At 36.4% G+C, this 14783-nt stretch overlaps 1 protein-coding gene across 2 annotated transcripts in view; it reads right to left on the bottom strand.

The window, feature by feature from the left end:
- cac (calcium voltage-gated channel subunit cacophony) overlaps positions 1 to 7498 on the bottom strand; it is an 81522-nt gene extending 74024 nt beyond the window's left edge. The window contains exon 1 of one of the 2 annotated variants that reach the window (XM_076132130.1): positions 7323 to 7498. The gene's annotated coding sequence lies outside the window, so the exon portion shown is untranslated. Of the gene's footprint in view, positions 1 to 6442; positions 7284 to 7322 lie in introns of those variants that run through there. The other variant, XM_076132139.1, reaches the window with a different exon arrangement.
- Positions 7499 to 14783: the final 7285 nt, after the last annotated feature.

Genomic DNA, 14783 nt, shown 5'->3' with positions numbered 1-14783 from the left:
TCGAACTGGAAAGATAGGTAGACACCAGAAAATAACAAGATTTATTTATTTATTTTAAACATTATACAAAGAGCTGTATAAAGGCGGACTTAATGCCAGGAGCATTTTCTGCAAGTCTACCTTAGAGTGATGCAGAGATTGTTGTGAAGGTGTTTAAAAGAGAGAATATTGCGAGTAAAAAAAAGGGAAGTTTTTGAGAAAGGTAAGCTTATGCTGCGGTGCTGGGATACAAAGGTTATAAAGAAATACAACAAATAATAGTTAACTAATATTATTAAATTGTTCTAATATTACCTATCTGATTTAGAGATTTTAGATATTTCAAGTTATAACACAAGTTAACGTTTTGAAACTTCTATATTGAACAAAACTTACGGAGCACATAGTCTGTAAAAATGACGATTGGAAAAGGCTAAAGAATGTTAAAACGAAAAAGAAAACATCAATCATGCATGTAAAATGGAGGACAAACCTACAAAACACAAGAGACAGCATACATGCATTTCAATAATGAATCAGTCGACCTAATTGAATAGAAACATGTGAAGAGAACTAATTAGAACATTTCATTACTAGTCTTGTATAGGACTCTTGTTGTGACGCCTTGTTGTGCTTTAGCTGGTGTGGGCTGACATTGATAATGCATTGAAAGTTGAGACAAAAGGTCGGTTGAAGCAGAATAAAACAAATTAATGTATAATCTTGTCAATGTGCACCAATGCCCACGACTTAATTTAAATGGATGTCAAAATCAAAATCACATCATTTATTCAGTTAGGTCGAATATTGTCATCTATAATGATAGTCAATGATACAGATAGTAAATTTACTGGCGGTAAATTCGGACGGTAGGGCCAAAAACAGAAATAGCCTATGTTTGATCCTCAAGGAAAGATGAAGCTGCACTTTACTTGACATGCTATAGCGTTTAATATAATTCATCTTTGTTATAAAAAGAATAGTTATGCAGATCTGATAGTCCTTTCTTATGACAGATTTTGATGTTGGTCACCTCAAGGAGGTAAAGAAAGGCACTTAGTTTTCTACTGTCTATATCTCTACCTCAAATGTATTAAAAGCTGTCAAGCAATTTAGCAAAGGCATAATAAACAGATTCATAAAGACTTTGGCAATCACGATATTAGGTATGGATAAAAGAATTCCATGTTATTAAGTGCGATAAAAATGTGTGTAAAATTGATTTATTTCAATTACGACAAAAATGTGTTAAAATGTGACTGTATTTTTACAAAATTTCCAGAAAAGATCAAAACTTACAGTTATTATAAAAGTAAATAATACCGTGAATGAAATATAAAGGATCAATATTCGAACAACAGAAATAGTGAGTAGTATTACAATATTCGATGGCATTGCACTCATTTGATTGTATATTGTGAAAGTCAAGAGTTAGAAAATGGCAGCGGTGCACGACAATTTAATGCTGACGTTTTGATTTTTCTGGTGAATTATGAACGTCCTCGTACAACAAACATATTTAAAAAGTTTGATATTTCTGCTATTTTAAGAAATAGAATTTGGTTCCTTGGCTCTTATAAGAGCCATGTACATTATGGTTTTAGATTCGTTCTATTAAAAAATACGCCTATTATGTTACTAAACAAGGTTTACGTTTGAAAGTAAAACATTATGCATACTATCCACTTATCACGGTACGAACTAATCGATTAATTTCATAATCTAAAGTGAGTAAAATAGAGTTTTACTTTCTTAAACCAAATTTGAGTAAAATTAAGAAATAAGATAATAAATACATACTAAGAAATAATGTAGATATCAAACGGCAGTTTAATCATAAATATTTAACTAAATAGTAACACTACACTTGGTCATATCATGTCTACTAGTTGTCAAAATATATAGGTACCTCTATCTCAAGTCACATCAAACGAGTAAAAGAGACAGCAGACACCAGCCAAGAGTAATCTCACCATTACAAAGTGTAATACAACAAAGTGACCGACAATAAGTTGATTCGGAGCGGGACACGCAATGATGGCTTACATCCTGCGATGCTCCCGATTACCCAATACACGCCAGGGTCAATATATCTCACGCTATTGTTCTAATGCTACTTCAATTTGCAATGTGGGAACTGAGAGTTCTATAATATACTGTGTCGTTGTTGCAGATTTGTTCCAGTATGGAATGTACGAGAAAGAATGAAGGAGGATAATATTGGCTTGTATACTTTTGAGATACGGAAATTTTTTAAGTAGGCGAATATTTTTAATAATGTATACGCCTATTGTTTTAAAAAATAGATGTATGCAATCGATAAAAGTATCGGGATTTCAAAATTTGTATTGGGAAATATACATTCTCGAAAAATCCAATATCAGTTTTCCAGAAAAATCTGGATAGCACTAGCACAAATTGATCAAGGGTGAAGTTTTCGCGAATTTTCAGTGAAACGAAAACTCCATCAACTAACTATCCAGGAAATTTCCAAAAATTCAGAATTGATGATTTCTTCTGATTCGACATTTTTGAATAAATATTTTGTATATGTATCATTACAATGAATATAGTTCAAGAGAAGTTTGTAAAGAAAGTACCGAGTGATGTTCATGGGTCTCTGCCTATCTTTGTCAGAAAAGATATACTTAATTTTATTTTTATGTATGTATAGTTAAATTATTAACCTACCTGTATGGAAAAAGGTGTCGAACTAATTAAACATCATAAACTAAAATAGCAGACAGTCGGAACTAATTTATTTCACTTAAAGTTAGAATAGGTAAAGTTATACCACGTAATATGCACCACATTGTTTGAGTTCTATTGAGTGCTGATCGTTTATTCAACGTAATATTTGCTCAAATGTACTGGAAACTAAGCTACTGAAGTTGAACTGAAATCAAGAGAGGTCAGCGCCGAGAACTGTGCTCCAATAAACTGATTTGGCTCAAATTCAGTTTAGTTTACACGATTGTGTGTGTTTCAAGTTCCGTAAATCAATTTTTGAACACTTATGTACCCTTCTTTTCATATTCGACACCTTTAATTTGATGTATTAACAGTAATTTTCTTCTAATGTTTTTTTATTAAACTGAGCTGTCCCATTTTTAGGCAATGATCTCCCCTAAAAACTTTCACCGGTTTCTACCATTGGCTGTCTCACACCAATCCTCCAGATTGCTGTCCAAAAATATTTTAGAATATGTTGACTAGAAAAATGCTTCAACGCATAGAGAGGTCAACGATTTGCCGCATAGCAATAACCTCTGTGTAATTCAATTTGTGTGTGCATGGTTTTTCAAATCTAACTTTGTTTACAAATTGTTTTCAGTGTTGATACTGTTGATATACATACGTTTAGTTTTTGTCATAGCGATATGGCAACATGTAGCTCAACAGGACAGTAGCTAGCATACAGGATTATTAGCGACAAAATATGTTATTTTAAACCGAATAAAAAGCACTTCTGCCGCTTCTATAAACAACAAATGATCGAATAGTTAAACGACAATTATTTTTAAGTTCCACATGAATCTTATGCTGCTATCTTATGCTGCTTTTATATGTCGTAGCGATATATATAATTCTGAGCATGACACACAATCGTATATGTGACAGTTAGAATGTCATATAATTATAAGTTACTCCACACCTAAAACCGATTCATAATATTGAAAAATTTGAACCGCAAGAGGAGCCACACCATCCATTATTGAGCCAAAACCGTGAAAATAATCGATGGGCGCTAAACGAGCATATCTCGACATTGTCTACAGACAATATCACACTTAACTGACCCAATTTCTAAAGGTTGCATCTTGTCCTAATTCCGTTGTAGACTAAAATGTGATTTCTGTTGGTCAGCATTTCGCTGAATATCAAAATAGCTTTAAGACAAGAATTTGTAAGATTCACTGCAGATGTTTTGAGTATTATTTTGTTATTGTTAGTCAACATGGCAGTGGCTTTAAGTTACTAAAATGAATATTTTGGAGGGTTTTTAGGCTTCTATAACAAATAAGTTTAAAGAACTTGCAATATGCACACGATACGTGCGGTAAACTTCGCATACACTCTACGATAAATCAATCGATACACATTATATGAAGGACATTTTAATAGAGATAAAATAAAGTGTCTTGAAAACCTAGGTGGTTTCTTATGCTTCATGTAAAATTTGGTCATTTATGATATTCAAGATACTATATACCATTCTGCACAAATATAAGAAATAGTGAATAGACTAAAATAACTAATCAATTATTCATGACAATATTTGTTACGATGCATCATAAGGCAAATATACTGACGTTTTTTTCTTTCAGGAGAAGAGAATAGGTAACATGTAGGAACATTATACAAATACATAGCATACGAGCGAATAGGTATGTACAATACAACATTGTTGTTTCCAACTAAAGCATCTTGAAATAAATTTATCCAGTGCAATACTAAGTGACTAAGTTTAAGCAATATCATTTAAATTTGCGTTAACCGAGGTAAATTGAGTTCAAATCGGTTTATGCGAATGCAGTGCCGTTAAACGCTCATCTCTAGTCTTAAGCCAAGATATACAGATCTCCTTACATTTTATTTACATATCAAAACAACTTTACTACTTATTAATTGATAATAATATATTTTTTCCTCAGATCACATTTTTTTAAAGATATAATAGATTAAGAATTACCTTTAAATCATTGGCAAGTACTTATATTATGTTCTTTATAAGCAAAACCTTAAGTTCAACATTAGTAAAGCGAAATGTATGTTTGTTACTCTTTCATGCGAAAACTACAGAAATTATTTTGATACAATTAGGCACACAGATATTTTATGACCTAAATTAACACATATTATACTTTCTAGCCCCAAAGAAATCGTTCTACGCGGATGAAGTCACAAGCAAAGGCCAGTAATACATAGTTGTTCCAGTCAAATAGGAGTATTGTCGTTCTACGACCTGTTACGTAATAAGGATCTTGTTCGACGTTTATCAAATAGTTATATTAAGGAATTGAGAAGGTACTTATAGTACATTTTAAAAAGAAAATAATGAGGTCAATAAATTCTGCTATTAAATAGGAATTCAGTTTTGATGGTGAGATTGCTGTACTAAAAGTATTTGGTAGATATCATATTACTTAGTGTAGTGTAGAGAGTATTTTTTTTATATTAATTTTGTAAGGGTTTAAGTTACAAATGTTGTATGTATTGAATATAGTGCCAATTTCTGGGTCAAGTTGTATATTATAAATTGATGCATTACAGTATTTTGAAACTAGTGTTAAGTTGTTTGTATGTTTTTTTTAACACAGTTTTTAGTACAGATCGTTAACCTCTTTAAAAATCTATCTAAACCGCGCATAGCTTTCACAATTGTGAAGGCAATGTCGTATCTCTCTTTCGGGAGTCAAACTAAGCCTAGAAATATTTATTAGTAGTATACTCAATGTTATATTATTATATGTTTGTGCTAAATCATTCAAATTCAGCTCAGGTAAAAACTTGTTAAAGGTAGTCTGATAATAGATTAGTCATATGAAAGCAGAATTTTAAAATGTACCAATCAACAAACAGTATTTATTTACGCGATTTTAATATTCGGAAGTTAGCATACTTAATTATTACAAAGAATAATTGCAAATGCTGTCTCTATCTGCCAAATGTCTAGTGCGTTAGAAAGAGAGAGACATACATAACTCCTTAAACTATATCTTCAAAAGAATAGGTCATACAGGGATTAATAAGAACTTATACATAACAGGTAATAAGGTACTTTTGTTTTAATGATATTGAGTAATGAATACGTCGATACGATGGAACGTGCCTACCGTTTCTTATTAAACTGCTAACGCCATCTTCAGCCCAACATTGAATATGTATTTCAGAGACTGAAAGTTCCACCTCATTATCATCTATTCAATAAGGATTAAGATTATACAAAATGTATAGATTACAAACTTTTTAATAATATATGAAGATTAAAAAACATACTAATTCGATTTAAATGTTTGATCTGGTCATGTATCCTTGTGATAAAGTATTTGTTTATTACAATCTGTCAATTTTGTTTATTGATTTTCTACTTCAATGTTACGTGTATGAATACAGGGTTTTAATCTTAGCACAAGTGAGCCGTGGTCATGTGTTGTGGCCTACATTGTATTGTAACCGACTCTATTCACACGAAGAATAAAAGATGTGTCATTCTCGTGACAACGATGCCGAGAATATGAAATTGCTGTAAAACATCAAGTAAAATATAAATACGCACAGTAGGTTTGTATAAAGACATACACTACTTCACGTATTAAGCAATAATAATGTAAATACAAATACACCGAAGTCCACTTTTGTATCGAAACATCCGAGTTATTGGCTTAAAGTGAAAAATAACACGTACGCGGTATTCCTCGTGAAAATGGCACGGCACGAAGCCTTACAATCTACCACTCACCAGACTTAGGGGCATGGGCGCGGCGCGTCGCTCAGCACCCACCGCACTCCTTTAACTAAATGAATCCACGACTATATACTGCTTCTATTCTCGCCATTTTCTTAATAAATCCACCGAACATTATTAGGCTAAAGATTCGAGAAGATGGTTGCCCTCGCCGCCGCCGTTGTTGCTAGGTGCAGATCAATTGCCAACCCTTGTAGGTTACATGAATGAAACCTACACATTTTCGGTGCGTCATAGCTATCATATCGCTCGTACCCGACGCGGACCTTGTTATACGCCACGGTTATGTTAAAAGTTTAGAATATTTTGTAAACGTCTTCAAAATTCAGTCGATGGAACGTTAACGTCTCGTTTTGCAACGGATTTGGCACGTAAGAGGGGCGGAGGGTTAGTGTAGAACCTGACGTGTCAGTGTCGTGTGTCGAGCGAGTCGTAGACGGCGGTGGCGGAAGGTCGGGGAAGCCGGGCTCTCGGCTTCGGCGCGAGCCCGGGCTCCGCTGACGTCAGCGACGGCTCGGCGCCGAGCGGCGGTGCTCACCACCGGCCTGCCAATTATTATTTTATGTACACGAACGGCGCGAAACAAAAGGCGGCGACGGCGACGGCGGGGCGCGGGCGGAGAGCGCTCGCCGCAGGAGCGACTCCCGGCGCCATCTAGCGGGGCGCGCGGCGACCACTCGCGCCTACTCCTTTCGGTCTGCGGACGATCGAATCGAGACGAACCTCTGCGCTGACCGACCCTCACTGGGTAACCGGACTCCGGTAACACTGTCACTGATCGGGAGTAACGAGGAGCGTGGCGGTAGGAGGTAGCGGTGGCGCGCTGCGGGTTACGGTCACGTCTTTCAAAATACGTTCACACGGTGATGCGTACCGTCGTCAGAGCGTGGCTGCGTGTGATGGTGGCGGTCGGGTGGGCCATGCTGTCAGGCGGCGCGGGATAGGCGCGGGCCGGGCATGGCGGGCTCCTGCTCGACACTGCGGTGCGGGCGTCCGCGGCGCGCGCTGCACGCCACTGACCCGCGCACCGCCCGCGCCCGCCGCCGCCGCCGCCGCTGCGCGCGCACACCCGCACCGCGCCGACAGGCCGCACCGCGCCGCCGAGCCTTCGGCCTCCGGCCTGCAGCCGCGTGCACCGGCACCACACCGCACACCGCCCACGCAACACAACACACGCTACCTATCGATTGTACACTTTGATTCTGCACCTTACCAAAGGTCGACACTGTGCACTCTCACTCACAGACGAGATTGACAAGTGTAAATAAACGCGATACACAGACAGGACCGACCGACGTAACTCCTTATTATTCGTGTTATTGGCCTCGCGTTTTACTAGGGTTTGTGAGCTCGTTAAATTTTATATTTTCGATGTAAAGTAGATTGTAGAGGTATTGTAGTGGTTAAATCATCGATTTATGGCTTGTGAAACATGCAAGTCGACGAGGTGTTAGTGTCTGTAGGCAGGTCGCTTGCACCGACGAGCTCGACACGGCGTCGTCAAAATTTTACGACTTCACCCAAGTGTGTTTCACCCAAACAGATTCTATCTCCACACAATGCAGGATTTCCTTGTTCCTACTTACCTTGCTCATCATCTAATATACACAACGTCATCTGCCAAGTTCTCCCCTTGCTTATCTTATCTTTGAGGAGGTGTGAAAATTTGCGCGGCATTCTACGGAGAAGTCCTTTAATGGCAATATTGGTACCTTTATGATTGAGTGTGCTGGGAAGTCAGGTAACTTGGAAAATGAACGTTAAATGGAGATCAGCAAAAAGAGCTACCCGCTGACATATCCCCACAAACATAGCCCCAATCTTTTTATATCGACTACAAAAATAAACTTCGAAAGGGCATAACGAGTTAAGGTAAAATTCATTCCTCCTGGTTTTCCGCAAGCATTTCACTTTCTGCTCACCCAGTTACCTTTGTAAGCGAAACGTCACCCACTTACAATTCTCACGGAGGAATGATCTGAAAATCTTTGCAGCCACCTCCCGTACTATGAATATCTGCGTATGTAGCTGTTACATATTCTATCAGCTCAGGCGACTTAATGGCTCGCTTGGAAACAGAAGTTCTTTTCGATTTTGCTTAAAGACGATGATAATTGACTTAAAGTAAAGGTGAGTATGTCTTTTCAATGAATTATCAAGCTCTGCAATACAAAACACATGCATAAAATACATGACCATAAATTAAAAAGATTTTTAATTAGATTATAATTACTCTAACTATGTAATTCTTAGGTACTTTAAAAGGAAGTATTTATGTCTTTTCATCTCCTTCCGTCCAATACCTTATGAGCAATGATCTAAATAAGCTTTATGACGTTATTAGCGATTCTCCAAGCACAGTGGACTGAATGCTTAGCCCTGCGTACGTTCGGGAGCCCCTTGCCCAGCAGTAGGACAGTAACGGGTTAAAAAAGAACGCTTCTCCATAAAACAAAAACGTCTCAAAATTGATTGGACAGCGTAACTATTCCCCATGTGCAGTTAATATCGAGTCATAATCAAAATTGTAAAACCTCCTGTATAAAATGAGGCATGTAAAATCAAAACACCGGCTAAAGTTTCAATTCCGTTCATTCCTTTTAACTTCATTTATTGGTTAACTACGCGGGACGTTGATATTGGCATTACATTTCAACAAATAGGTCAGTGGCAGGCTTTCAGACCTGTCTAGTGCTCGTCTCTATTTACTACTAGTTTAGGTGAATTTACTAGCATTTCCGCGAATTGTACACTGATATTGAACTTCGATTGAATCAAGCCGGACGCACTCGAGCAATCGAGCTGTAATCTTACCAAACATGTGTATGAAGGATTCATTGACTGGGTTAGCTATATGGAGATATCCTGTGTTGCAGGATGTATCCGTAGAAGTTTATTTGTAAGACCGTGTATTTCAATTTCAATTTCAATTTATTCAAATAAATTAATACATAAAGTTTAATATAAGTCTTATAGTTAGAATATTAGGTAGGTACATAATAAAAACATAGGGAGCCTGTATTAGGATAAATAAATCCTGTATCACAGGCTCTTAGATACGGCGAGCGTTATTGATAAAAAACAAAAATTTACTTATACAATATTTAGATATTAAATAATAATAGTTAAAATTTCTGGCAAAGTAAAGTTTAGATAGCACTACAGAACTGTATCATACTCCAGACCAACAGGACATTATTCCCCAGCTCCCGTGCTAGGTTTGTACCTGTGTTACGGTGAGACAGAGAACAAGGCCGTCAGAGTCTTTGATAACACAATTATTGAAGTACTATGTTAATATAAAGATTATAATGGACCTATACACTATCATTATATAAAAATGACAAAATATGCTAATATGTAACTTATTAGTATAAACAGTATAAGGCCAAATATCCTAGGTACTCCAATAACTACGGCAACGGACAGCAGAAAACAAAATTATCGTAACAAAAGTCTAGTACATTTTTCAAGTCGTTCGGGTAATAAGTAAATTATGTTAATTTTTTTAGTTAACTTACTTTAGTTTAACTTAAGTCAAACGTGAATCACGAGATGATTATAATCGTGTAAGGCCGTCTTCGACTAAAAAAAAGGACTAAGACAAGAGGAGACGAAACACTCCATAGAATTTACTCATTTCATTTTTCATCCCTATACCCTAAGCCTCAGTGTAAAAAATTATGCAGAGCAGAGAACGTGCACGCTCTTCTTTGAACGGTAAGACATTTGTCCCTTCTCTGCGCATATACTACCCTCTCTTCGCTCGTCTCCAATTCTCCAACTATCTCTTCTCGTCTCGTTAAGTAAAAACGACCCTTAATTCCCATATTTCTTAGAACTGGATAAATTATAAAACGTCTCACTGACTCACTGTTATTCCAAATTGCCTAGATTCTTAGAAATTTTAGGTATTACGTGTTTCTTGAAAAGTTAGTCATTGGTTCACGTCATTTATATTGGATATTTTGCCAACATCCCCTCCTAAATAGTGACATAATCCATCTAAATATGAAATGGGGCTTTCTTTGTCTTTAGTTTGCCAATAGGGCACTAAACATGGAGAAGTACAAAAGTCTGCGTAATGTGCATTATGTAGCATTTATTTCGATTTATGCTGTGTTATATTTGAGGCGCCTCTATGGTCCAAGCCGTTGCGTTGTGACCGCAGATTACGAGGCCCAAGTCAGGCTAAGAGCTCTTTCTAAATACAATGTCTGAATTAATTATCGTAGAATATCCTTAACAAGAGCTTGGTGTTAGGATATACAATCAAAAATTGGGTGTCTCACGAATCTCTGCCTACATTCTTGGCAAGTAGTCATATACAGTACCGTTAGGATAACAGAGACGGTTAGTGTAAAAAAATTGAACAAAATATTTCTAAAACTATCCATATTATACAAAGCTATTAGTGGTACTACCGCAACACTACAGAGGAGTAGCAAAGTCCAACACGTCTTTAAATGATTGATGGATTGACACGTCGTCGCCGGTCAATTAGCGCGGTCAATGACAACCGTGACCCACTTTACCAACTTTACAAAAACTAATGGCAGGGTAGACACGAATCTTTAAACTATATTAAATTGTACTTATAAATAAGACGGCAATAAAAGTAAGAACTAAGGAATACTTTAAATAGACGGTGTATTTTAAAACGAAAGCTATTATTATATTTTGGTATACACCTAAAGCATCTTTATACAAAACATAATATTTTATATATTTCGAAACAACAACATCCATAAGGACTGCTTCAGCTGAAATGACTTTTACAGACATACAAACTTACTAACTACGCAAAATGTTTGCACCCAAACCCATAGTAACTATCGATTGTCAACATGGTATTGTTTTTGAAATTGAAATTGACCTCAAGACCTCTTGATGCATTGATAACAGTGTAACAAACGTCATAACCAATAAACCAAAAACATCGTCAATATATATTTTTTTTTTTAATGTCCCATATCTGTCCCACTGCAGGGCAAGGGTCTCCTCCCAAACTAGGGGGAGGGGTTAGGCCTTGAGTCCACCACGCTGGCCAAGTGCGGGTTGGGGACTTTGCATGCCCTCAATAAATGTATTAAACAAATTTTATGCATGCAAGGTTTCCTCACGATGTTTTCCTTCACCGTTAGAGCAAGTGATAATTATTTCTAATACACACATAACTTCGAAAAGTCATTGGTGTGTTGCCTCGGATTCGAACCTGCGACCACTAGCGTGGGAGGTGCCAACTTAAACCACTCGGCTATCACTGCTTTTTATCGTCAATATAAAAACAATTAAAATTCTTTAAGAACTGCACCGATAAATTAATCCCAATCAATTCAAACAAGCAGAAGCAAGCTGTCAGCAAAAAAAAAACTTTGTATCGTTCTTCACTACAGACGCTTTCTATTTCACTTTTCCCATAATAAACGACAAGGACAGTGCACGTCCACTATTCCTTTCACCCACTTACAAATGTAGCTACATGTATTACCTATTGTACTATGCACCTGACCGATAAGTCTAGTGTAAGAGTTTCTACGTCACTCCCCCTGTCTGTACAAATGCGTGGTAAATCCCCTTTGTCAGTCTACTCTCATTCAAGTTGGCCACGTGATCGAAGTGAGCAAGCTTAGTTTAACTTTTAGATATCGTAAGTAGTTTAAAACTGCCACACAAATTACTTTTTTAAGATTCTTTGTCTTTTCGAGATAATTGTATCATTAACTATCGTGCATATCTGCATATCGTTGCATATATGAAAGGTTTTGGAAGAGTTCTTGAAGGTATATGAAGACACACAATCGCGTTTGACTGGCGCGTTAACTCCTAACCCGTTGTCTCTCATTTTGGGAGAAGATCAGCCCAGTAATAAATTAACAGGTCATTTTTTAACCACACATTTCACTACTGCAAAGCTTGGGTCCCCTTCGTTATGAGCTACATGCTGACGAGAAGACCTTATATTTTCTACAAACACGCAAAGTTTCTAATTCAAAGTTCGTATTCAAATAATTATTTCATACACATATAACGTGTCGTATTTTGCTACAGCTTTTACTCTCGGCAGATATGCTAGCACATACATAAATCATAAACAGCCGTATCTGTTACACATTTCACTTTACCTTGTTAATTCACCGCCTTACAAACAACATGTAACGTGTTCCCCAAGCCATACCTGTGCAGGACCAAAACATCATTGTCGTACTTTCCCGTGTCGCAGTTCTAAATATTGTATGAAGACGCTTCCATACACTGGCGTCCGTACTACGATACCCCAATAATTCCTTTCATTTTTAACAAAAACACTGAATAGATGAGACAATATTTGTCCCGGTCAGATACTGGCAACTAGCAACTATTGGAGTACGTGTGAAGCCATTAAAACCGCGATTTTGTGCGAAAACTCAAATTGCAAACAAAAGGTTTGAAATTACCGATACTTCAAAATACATGCAGTACTTAATCGAAAAAACCTTACACTCTTCAAATGAAGATTTTTGAAATATAGGAAATACAGTTGGAGAATGAAATTAATGAAATAAATATTATATGTCTAAAATTGGTATTCAAATATAAACCAGAGAGGCATAACTCAAAGTTAATCATGATACGCGGCCAATTGTATTTTGGATAAAATATTATCCACATCATTATGATAAAATATTAGCCTTCACAAATAATTTCAACCTACTGCAACAGTTTCAGTCTGAAGTTAAATACATCATAAGCAACTGTAATTCACAGTATGCAAAACTTGTTTACAGAATATTAAGAGACGTCGCAACAGCCAGGTGATTTCAATTATTTAGTTCGACGGCAGCTTTTCAACGCGCCTTATATAATGCCCCGCCTTTATGCACTCGCTGGCAAAGAACTGTACTAAGTTTTCACGACCCAGTTATTCGTAGACAGTTCCAAATGTATGCCACGTGGATTGGAGACACGTATTTAAAATTATGGACTTTAAAATTTAAACTGTATACTTTAGTGTTTACGTTTCAATGGATATCACAATTTATATTGTTATGTATCAAATGTTATCCGCATTTTGTTTCATGTTTAGATGTTTACCTGTGAATTTATTTGTAAATAAAACACCTTTATTGTTTATGTGTGTATTTAACGAAATGTACTGACTTCTTTCCCTCTGTTGTGTGTATACTTCTCTCTTCTCTTCTGTATACTTTATTTCCGATCTCTTTCTATACATTTTTGTATTATAGCTGGAAAGTTCTAACGAGTCTACAAACCAAGCGATAAATCTATTTTGGTCATAAGAAGTATCTAAATTGTTATTTTTTTGCTTAAAACTAATTAAATTATTTGCATTAATAATGTTTGTTTTTTGCCTAAGCAAAAAAACAGTCAGTATGTCTATGTAAGTATGTATTCAGGTACCTACTTCCCCCGCTTGTCGTGATTTCCGCAATCAAGTCGGTATGTGTCACCCTTAAATGTCATATTTGAGTAATCATTTGTTTGTCATCAAGGTTTACTTAGAAAATTAAGTTTTTCACAGAATATGTGATTTTGCGAAATAGCTATCAGCATTAATTTACAGTTTAGTGTTTATAACTAGCTTTCCAATAAAATATTGTGTTTTTAAAGTTTTTCTTGGAAATTTCAATGTTTAAAGTTCAGTTCAGCATAAAAGTTATTAAGGTAATAAACAGCAAATACTGAATTTCTCTTGAACGATACTAACGTTAGAGAATCAAAATATATGGAAGCTTACAGTCAATATTAGGTCAACTTACACTGACACTTTGCTTATTTCAAACTTCAGAAGACTTGTACATACTTCTAAGAAAATTGCTCTACAAACGTTACATAGAACGCAATCCTGAATTAAACTGTACGTAACAAAACCTGAAGTACCCGTAAACCACTTGATTCGATCCAAAAATCACATTGGGAGCCGAAATCCCGGAGCGCCCAAAGGTACTTGACCAGCGTAGCATCGCACTAAAGTCATCTAAAGTAGACCGGGTCACAAAACGCCCGGTGCCGTTAGATGCAGGCACGCTTGCACGATTAAAAGAGGTCCCAGTTTACATTACATGGAGCTTTAAAGATTTTTCTATAGGAAAAAAGGTGGGAATGTGAGGCTATTCGAAGTTGAAAGTAGTTTTGCTTTATGTTTTGGTGATCAATTGCGAACTGAATGTTGTTTCCTATGAGGTTTTAAATATTTTTTTGGGTGCTCAGTTATAAATATTTTCTGTTATTTTCAATGCGTCGTGCAGAATGGCTTTATTTTTTTTTTGGTCTCAATGCTAGGCTAAGATGCATTGAGTATCGACTACCTACTTCACGAATCAAACAAAATAAT

Source organism: Anticarsia gemmatalis, chromosome 2 (assembly GCF_050436995.1).
Source record: "Anticarsia gemmatalis isolate Benzon Research Colony breed Stoneville strain chromosome 2, ilAntGemm2 primary, whole genome shotgun sequence".
NCBI classification, from domain to species: Eukaryota; Metazoa; Arthropoda; class Insecta; order Lepidoptera; family Erebidae; genus Anticarsia; species Anticarsia gemmatalis.
Note: the sequence above shows the minus strand (reverse complement) of the source record. Positions and strands in the feature narration are given on the sequence as shown.